General features: G+C 51.6%; 1 protein-coding gene across 3 annotated transcripts in view; it reads right to left on the bottom strand.

Annotated features, from left to right (window-relative positions):
- Nucleotides 1-9,049, bottom strand: part of PKNOX2 (PBX/knotted 1 homeobox 2) — a 291,449-nt gene that overhangs the window by 86,393 nt on the left and 196,007 nt on the right. The window lies entirely within an intron of this gene.

The following is a 9,049-nucleotide window of genomic DNA, read 5'->3' on the forward strand; positions in this document are numbered from 1 at the left end:
GGCTGGGAAGCTTTCAAATGTGAGGAGGTCTGGTTAAAATGTTTCAAAATGATGGACAAGGGAAGGGCCCTTGAGGAATGATGGGAAAGGGGTCAGCTCCCCTAGGAGCCCGCCCCTCACAGCACGTGGAACACTGACCGGTGGCTTTTCACCCAGGTGCTCAGAGCTCAGGGCCTGAGGTGACAGACTGCAGTGGCCTAGCAGAGGCTGCTTCCCCCATCTTTCTGACGTTGGGGTGCTGGGCAAATGGGAGTTCTCTAGTCTGATAAGTAGGCGCAGAGGGTGGTGTGGGAGCCAGGGGGCAGTGTGTCTGTTACTGAAGGGAGGACGGGTGGGAGGAGCGAGCAGCATTTGCACTCAGGGTCAGGTCCCCTGGCTGATTACATGTCCTAAAGGCTGGCTGGCTGGCTAAAGAGCCCACGTCCTTGCAGGATGCCCCAGCCAGGAGGGCCACTCCCCTGGTGCCCTTCCGGTTCCTGCTTGGAACTCTCGTGGGAAATAATTCTGTTCAAACTCCTGCCAGAGGCAGAGATGACAACCAAGACAGAGGGCAACTCGGGCCCTTTGGCCACCACAGCTCTCAGGACGAATTGTCATTTGCTACCTTTCTGGGAAGGCTGCTTGGGAGGTGGCGCCAGGTCATGCCCTATTATTATGATGCTGGTCTCCAGGGAACAGAGTGGGGACAGAGCTGAACCAGCAGGAGCTTGGACTAGGACTGGGCTTCTAACTGGAGATGTGACAATCTCTCCCCCCTTCTTTCCCTTCCTTCGGCCCTTACCTGCCTCGTGGAGTGAATGGTCTGGAAGTGGTTCTCGGCCTCTGTGAAACCACAAAACTCAGACCCTCCTGCTCCCATCCCAGGAGTGTGGCTCCTCCCATGGCCTGTGGCCCTCCTTCCAAAGCCGGCCTCTCCTCGCCTTGCCCCGCCCCTGGGGCCATTTGGCTGTTTGCTCTTTATCTGGAATAACAAAAGGCCCCTGTGTGGCTGGTCAACAGGTCATCTGTGCCCTCACTGACCCAGCCTAGAGCAAAAGCTTGGCTGGAGAGACCCAGGGGGGCTTTTGTCCCCCCATCCCTCTGTGCCCACAGTTTAGGGGCTTAGTGGTCACACAGGGCAGAGGATCTGACTACAGAGTGGGAATGGCAGTCACAGACCCACCACCCTCATCCATGACCAGGTCCCTGAGAGGAGCCCCCACCTCGCCCTGTTGCTTCCCGTCCTGCCTGATTCGCGGGGTTCCCGCATGGCAGGCCCAGAGTCTAGGGCTGCAGCTCATCCTCCTTTACTCCCTGGTTTAGCTAATTTTCAACCTGCCTTCAAAAAGCAGATGGGAGCCCGCTGGCATGGCTCAGTGGTTGAGCGCCAATCTATGAACCAGGAGGTCACAGTTCGATTCCCAGTCAGGGCTCATGCCCCAGTGGCAGGTTTGAGCAATTCACTCTCATCATTGATGTTTCTATCGCACTCTCTCCCGTCCTCTCTAAACTCAATAAAAATATATTAAAAAAAAAAAAGCAGACCAGAGTGAGAAAGGAGAGGAACCTTGCTCTGCCCAGCCCTCTGCCGCCTGCTCTGCCTCCCACACGGGGACCAGGGAGTGGCAGGACACCCCTCCTCCCCCACTTCTGCCTTGGTTGTCACACCTTTTCTGGCTTCAAAAAGCCACTGATATATTTTACAAACGGAAACAGCAATTTAATTCCTCCTGATAGCGGCAATAGTCCATTAGATCTTCCTACCGAGGAGCTTAACAATAATTCCTTTCATCCAGCTGCTTCTGCTTGATCTGAAAATCAGTCCCCTAAGAGCCGGCAAGAGTTCCCATTACTCTCCCCTGAGCTCTGAGCACCTGAAGAAGATTCTCATCTCCTCCTTCAGCACTTTACAACTGGCAATTCTTCCCCTTTTGGTTCCTTTAAACAAAATAAAACAAACAGAAACCCAGAAGTGAGAGAAGCATGGAGCTGTAAGGGGAAGCGTGGCCCTGCATCCTCCTCACGGAGAAGAGGCCAGCACCTTCCCTGCCTCACTTCACAGGAGGAGGCAGCCAGGACCCCAATGGTCACCTCCAACCTGCTGAAAAGTGGGTGCTTCCCGGGGGGCATCGCTAGTCTGGTCCTAGATTCACACTTGCCAGGATGTCCACTTAGACCACCTTTCCCTCCCTAGGGACCCCTCCCCTTGATACTGTGGCCCAGGAATGGGGTCAGGAGGCCTCCAGCTACCCTGGGGTGGAATCCACAGGAGATGCCAGTCAGTCCCTCTCCCTGTATGCTGCCCAGGCTCTCCCCGTCCATCACTCAGGCAACTCCCAGACCCAGAGTGGGGTCCTGCCTCATTTTCCATCCCCTGCCCCTTCCTCTCTATCTAAATAGCATGAGTGGGAGAGGTGGGAGGGACAGGAAAGGAGAAAGCTTGAGGCCTTTTATTCAATTATTTTTCTTTTCTTCAAGCCCCCAGGCTGCCCTGGTGGTCAGGGGGCAGAGGAGAGCCTCCAGCGCTCAGTGGGGGCACACAGGGTGGATTGCTGGGCCCCTGGGAGCCCTGCCTGCTCCCCCAAGACACCATCACGTGCTTGCTGTCTGCACATACAGAGAGAAACAAATCTAAAAATGAATCCAGGGACTGAAATCCCCCTTGACAAACTCGATTCCCAGGTTTATTATTTGTCGGGAGCTGACAGCAGACGCTGCTCAGGAGCCGAGCTGAGTAAACAACACAGCCGGCCCCTGAGGCTCACAGCTCGGGCGACCCATAGCCCTGGTGCTGGGACCCAGGTGGAGGGGCAGGGAGGCAGCCTGCTCCCCGCTACCCACTGCCTTCCTTCCTTTCTTTTTTAAAATATATTTTTATTAACTTCAGAGAGGAAGGAGAGAGAGAAACATTGATTGGCTGCCTCCTGCAGGTCCCCCACTGGGGATCAAGCCCGCAACCTGAGCATATGCCCTTGACTGGAATTGAACCTGGGACCCTTTAGTCTGCAGACCAACGTTCAATCCACTGAGCCAAACCAGCTAGGGCCCACCTTCCTTTCACAAATCCTTCTCTTCCCAAGGCAGGCATGCTGGGAGATGGCACTCCCTGGGTGATGGGGCGGGAAGGAGATAGGAGCAGGGAGGGGCCTTGGAGGGGCTGGGCAGGGAGGGTCTGGGCAGCAGAACTGGCTGGGGTTGAGCGGTCCACAGAGGGAAGAAGCCCTGACACCTGACCAGTCTGTCACTTGCAACGCTCTCAGATTCTCCTGGAAGCAGAGGGTCCTACGAGGGTCAGCCAGGCCTCTTCTCCCTATGAAAGACTGTACCTGTCCTCTGGCTGGATGATACCCGGCTCCATTTTTTAAAATTCTTCCAGAAAAGAAAAAGGTCAGGAGTCAGGGTGGTGGAAGCAAGTGGCCCTCAAGGCTCAGTTTATCATCAAAAAGCCACTCATCCCTGATGCTTCTTTACCCAGCCAGTGCATCCTTCCCGTGGGCCTCTGTGGTGCTCCAGGTGAGCTCACGAGAAAAGGGAGGGGCCAGGTGGAGTGGACAGCAGCGAGGTCAGTGGAGGCAGGAAAAGGTGCCCGTTGGGCTCCTCACCTGGGTCCTTACTGCTGTTTGGAATGCGGTCCTGACCAGCCCCAGGTTAGGAAGGAAGGATGCATGGGACAGGAAGCGGCGCTGGGCAAGGTCCTGACCAGCCCCAGGGAAGGAAGGATGCATGGGACAGGAAGCGGCGCTGGGCAGCGAGCCCATTCCTGGGCACTGCCACTCAAACCCCCGACTGAGCAATCATGCCCTCTGCCACCTTCTGAGAAGTGTCTCCTCCATGCCTTGTGCTCCCCCTCATCTGCCAGCAATGCCTTCTGAATTACACTACGTGCCCTTTCCTTCCTCAGACCCTCTTCCGTGAAGCCTGCCTTCACTTTCCACTCCGGGACCACCACGCACTGGGAGCCTGGCCATGGGACAGAGCAGGGTGCGATGGCGAGAGCGAGCTCAATGTGTGTTTCTACATTATGGAAAATCGCTTCCCACCCCATGAATTTGTCCCCAGCAGACAGAAGGCTTTGCCTTCTCTTTCCTTCTTGGGGGTGGTGGGTGGTGGTGGGAGTGGGGGTGTGTATGTGATTTCACAAGGCAGGCCTCCTCGCGGAGCCTGAATATATACACAGGGACAATTTAATGTCTTTAGTTTACTGTTAAAATGGAAAACAATCAATCAAATTTGGGAAGGATCACTTTAAATCCCTGCAGTCATTTACACCTGAGTGAGAATGAGCAAATATTGACAGGGGTGAGATGATAATCTGGAATTGATAAGCACTGCTATTTATTGAGTCCTCACCATGCACCAGGCATTACTCTACGCTTCACAGATAATTTTGTTTCTTTTTCTCAACAACTATATAATGTAATGATGGTGATTGTCCCTACTCATGGGCATGAAAACTTGGGCTTAGAGAGGTTCAGAGAGCTTCTGGATGTGACCCAGTCTGATTTCAGAGTTTGAACTTGACCTAGAAATCTCAGGGTAGAGGGAGCAACCACCAGAGAAGGAAGGAGACCCTTAGAAAGTGGAGAAGTAAAAGGCAAGGCTGACTGTGGAAACAACGGCTGGCTTTGAGCTGGGCCACCCAGGACAGGCTGTCCTTGCACTTTCACATGCCCCAAATTTTCAGGAATTGTACTGACATTGCCTTAATGTCTCCCAGAGCCAAATGTGGGCGTTTGTACATCAGTTAATGAACACACTCTATGCCTTTGGGCGGAGGGGACCTGCTTAAACAGCACCAGTCCGTTTCTGCCATCCTGTCATATTTGAACAGCAGTGTATATGCAAATTTATTTAAATATTTTATTGCAGCTTTCCCAAATGAGTGGAAGATGGAAAACTGAAAGAACTGATCCGGGAGATAAGAAAGTGGGCCTCGTCTGCACAACACCCCTGAGACCAAGGTGGGAACATTGAGCTGAAAGAGGCAAATCTTGAATCTCAATAGTAGACTCGCTGGACTGCGGGCTCAATTACGAAGGGAAAGAAAATTAAAGAGCAAATATGAGATGACGGAGATACGTGGCTGAAGACTGCGTCTAAAAGGCATGTGTGACTGGGCCCTGCTCGCCTGTTCTAAGCTTCGGGAGGACCACTCTGGGAACTGATGCTTCGAGAGTGGGGCTGCCTAAGCCCGGCCCACACTCGGCAGCTCCGGGCCAGGGCTCTGACCCACACCGACTGGGGTGCCGTCAGGGTCTCCTTCCTGTCAGCTGGACCGAGGGGCCCTCCTGCCGCCCAGGTCGGGTGGGGTGGAAGGGAGCGTGCGGTCAGCCCATGCTCCGGGACTGTCTCTGCTTGGCCACCCATGGATTCTCAGGGACCACCCACAGCTGCAAAGAAGTCCCTGTTCAGGGAAACATGCCCAGGACTCACAGGCCAGGGCACTGGACTCTGTCCTTGGAAGCCTGTGTATCAGAGCAGGGTTGGTTTTCTCAAGCTGGGGGACCCTATCCTTAGGGGCACCCCATCTTTTGTCATATCTCCCTGAGTCCTGCTTTCCTTCATGGCGAGGTCTTCTCCTTCCTCTCTTAGCCAGAGAGGTGCCAGGCAGCCATCTGAAGAGGGACGAGGGACGGAACCTTCGCAGCCTGCAGTGGATTAGTACCCACAGCCCCCGAAGCAGGTGACAAGGAAACAGAAATGCGGGGGCCAGAGCTGTGTCCCTCCTCCCCCCGGCTCCTGGCTGTCCCCTGCCAAGCCCATCCCCATCCACCTCCAGCTTTGGGAAGGGTCTGCGGTTCTCTGGCTTCTAACAGGGGAACCGTTAGTCACACTCGGGCCCCTTCTGTACGCAGGCCCCAGGAGATGCGTCATTTTAGCAGCAAAATCTTCGACTACCAGCAGCCTATCTGAAAAGTATAACTCGCATCAAATGTTCATGCTGCTTTTTGCGATGAAAGCTCATCTCCTATCATTGTGGTCTCAGTGGAAAGAAGGTCCAGCATTCAATACCGAATCTTTGTGGACCTGAAATTCAAGACTGTCCCTCCACTTTCCCTCTTCTTTCTCCAGTGAGATGGACCCCACTTCTCACAGTAGAGCAAAGACCAGGGGTGGAAAAAAGGAGAAGACAATTTTGCCCAGTGGACTCTGGCCCTCAGGGCCCAATTAGGATGCTCTGCCTCAGAACAGAACGGTCCTCTGGGATCTGAGCACTTGGTAATCTGGACCTTCAGTGTCTGGCCCTTGGGGAAGAGGGGTGGGGTTCTTTCAGAGCAGGTGTGTCTGGGCAGGCAGGGGCGTGGCACAGGAGCCAGTCTCGGGTGGAAAGGAGGAGTAAATGGGAATTCTCACCCAAGCTGCCACCTCAAGGGCACAAGGAGGCCTATGGCAGGGGCGGGTGCCTGCTTTGGGCAGGTCTTTCTGGTCCTCTCTCTTTTTTTTTTTTTAAATATATTTTATTGATTTTTTTTACAGAGAGGAAGGGAGAAGGAGAGTGATATAGAGTTAGAAACATCGATGAGAGAGAAACATCGATTCAGCTGCCTCTTGCACACTCCCTACTGGGGATGTGCCCGCAACCAAGGTACATGCCCTTGACTGGAATCAAACCTGGGACCCTTGAGTCTGCAGGCCGACGCTCTATCCACTGAGCCAAACTGGTCAGGGCTGGTCCTCTCTTTTTAGGGCCTGGCTGGCTGAGGTCAGAGCATCTGCTGTCTCTGCCACTGAATGAGACACTTGTCATGGTCGGGGGTCATCTCACTAACAGGAGCTGTGTGTGCACGTGAGCTGTGTGTGCACATGAACTGTGTGTGCACGTGAGCTGTGTGTGCTGTGTGCATGTGAGCTATATGTGCATGTGAGCTGTGTGTGCATGTGACCTGTGTGTGCTGCATGCATATGAGCTGTGTGTGCATGTGAGCTGAGTGTACATGTAAGCTGTGTGTAAATGTGAGCTGTGTGTGCATGTGAGCTGGGCAAGTGCAGGGAATAGGGGAGATGGGCGGAGTGGGGTGAAGAGGAAAGGAGGCCCATTTAAGAATGACTGGGAGGGGCACTTCTCACACCTTACGCTCTCCTCTGTCCCAGGAGCAGGGGACTCACGTCCAGAACAGAGAGTAAAAGACTGGCAGAGTGGAAGCATCATGAGGCCTGATTTCGTACTGCTCAAACAATAAAAACTGCCCGAGTCCATGCAGCAAGCTGGAAACGGATCCAATTTGAATCCAGGTCCCAAGTAACAAAATCAATCATCGCTTACTGCACACCTACTATGTGCCAGGCTCTGTGCTGGGCGGGGGAATTTCCAGAAGAACAAAATAGAGGCATTTGAGCAGAATAAATAAAGAGACAATGAGACGAAAGTTTCCCTGAGCTGCAGGAAGACAGTGACTTCAGATTTAAAGGCTCCCAGGGGCCGAGGGTAATGAAAAAAAGAAGGGAGCAAGTAAACCACAAGCCTCGACACGTGGTGGTGAATTTCAGGACTTTAAAAAGCGAAGAAGATGAAGTGTTTCCATAAATTTTCGCTGCAAGACTGGAAACAAGGCAGCGCAGCAACGTCTTCAAGATCTAAGAGAAACAGGCTTTGAACGTGGGTTCTGAACTTGAATCAAGTCTGAAGACAAAACAAAGTGCGTTTTGGACACGTAAGAACTCAGAGTGTACTTCCTGCCCGTCAGTGACCTAGAGGTGGTGTTCCAGCAACACAGCAGGGGGAGGAGAGGACGTCTGCACAACGTGTGTGGGGGCCTGGGTGACCCAGGGGAGGGGAGTCGGGGCGGGGGGAGGCCATTATCCAGGGACTTGGAAGGTTCTAGAGAGAATTTCATTTCCTTTTCCATGGGCCAGTCACACTATTTACCTCTGTAGTTGAATAATATTTCCACTTTGTGATCACCTTATAGTCAGAATGCAGAGGTGACTACAGTTATAGAATAGAATATTAATCTTCTAAATCTTAATGGAAAGATACTAAATATACTACTATTATACTAAAAAATAGTGTAATTATATATACTATGTAATTATACCATATAATACATGTACTATATTGCATGTCATACTCTTTATTAAAAATAGATAATATCATATATAGTTTGATAAAAATGATCAAACTTATACAAATTGGAAGGGGAGAATGTGTGCTAATTTCCCCAGCTTACATAGCAGGGAACTAATAGATAAAGACATAAATTCAGAAAGAGGGGCTTAATATATTGTTTAACATGATAAACATTGGCCACCACATAACTAAAATCATTGGGGTTGACTTTGGATTATGAACCTTGTGGGTAGAAAAGAAGGAACACTTTTTATCATTTTATTTTATATCTTGTACATGGTTTGCTTTTCCTCACACATATTTAATTCTAATTTTAAAAATACAGTAACTTAAATAAATGATTAAACATCTATATAAGAGAATACTACGACGCAATTAAAGGTAATGGAGTAGAGCTACTTACTTTGACCTGGAAATCTGTCCATTATATAACCCAGGTTAAAAAAAGAAAATTTCTAGAACAGTATTTAAAACACAATCTTTAACTGTGTTGAACTACACACCAACATCGACACGGTGCTGTCCCTTCCTATGGTCTCTGCCCCTGTGCCTCGTGGCCTGCGTTCAGAAGTCGTCCCTCTCTGATTTCTGTAAGATGTGCATCACTTTTGCCACAGGTAGCATCTATTTTATGTATGTTTCCAGCAACAAATGCAAGCAAGCTCTTGACTATAGTGGTCAGTCCAGAGGCTGGCCTGGATGAAGCTGCCGGGGCTGAAAGCCTTACTCAGAAAGAAAGGATGGAGAAGCGGAGTGGAGGCAAAGAATCTGTGCGTCACAGATGTCTAGACGGAAAGGTGCCTCGGAATGCCCGGACCACTTTTCTCATTCACAGGTAAAGAGCCTACGCGGGCCCGATGCAAGCTCACGCCACTGGATTCGTGCCCAGGAAAGAGAGAACTGGCTTGTTAAAAGCCAGAGTCGGGAAGAGGGCCCCCCGGAAGTTGAAGACTGGAGCAGAGGCCTGATGCCATGGCCCAAGGAGAACACTATGGGGAGATG

Source organism: Myotis brandtii, unplaced genomic scaffold (assembly GCF_000412655.1).
Source record: "Myotis brandtii unplaced genomic scaffold, ASM41265v1 scaffold325, whole genome shotgun sequence".
Lineage (NCBI taxonomy): Eukaryota > Metazoa > Chordata > Mammalia > Chiroptera > Vespertilionidae > Myotis > Myotis brandtii.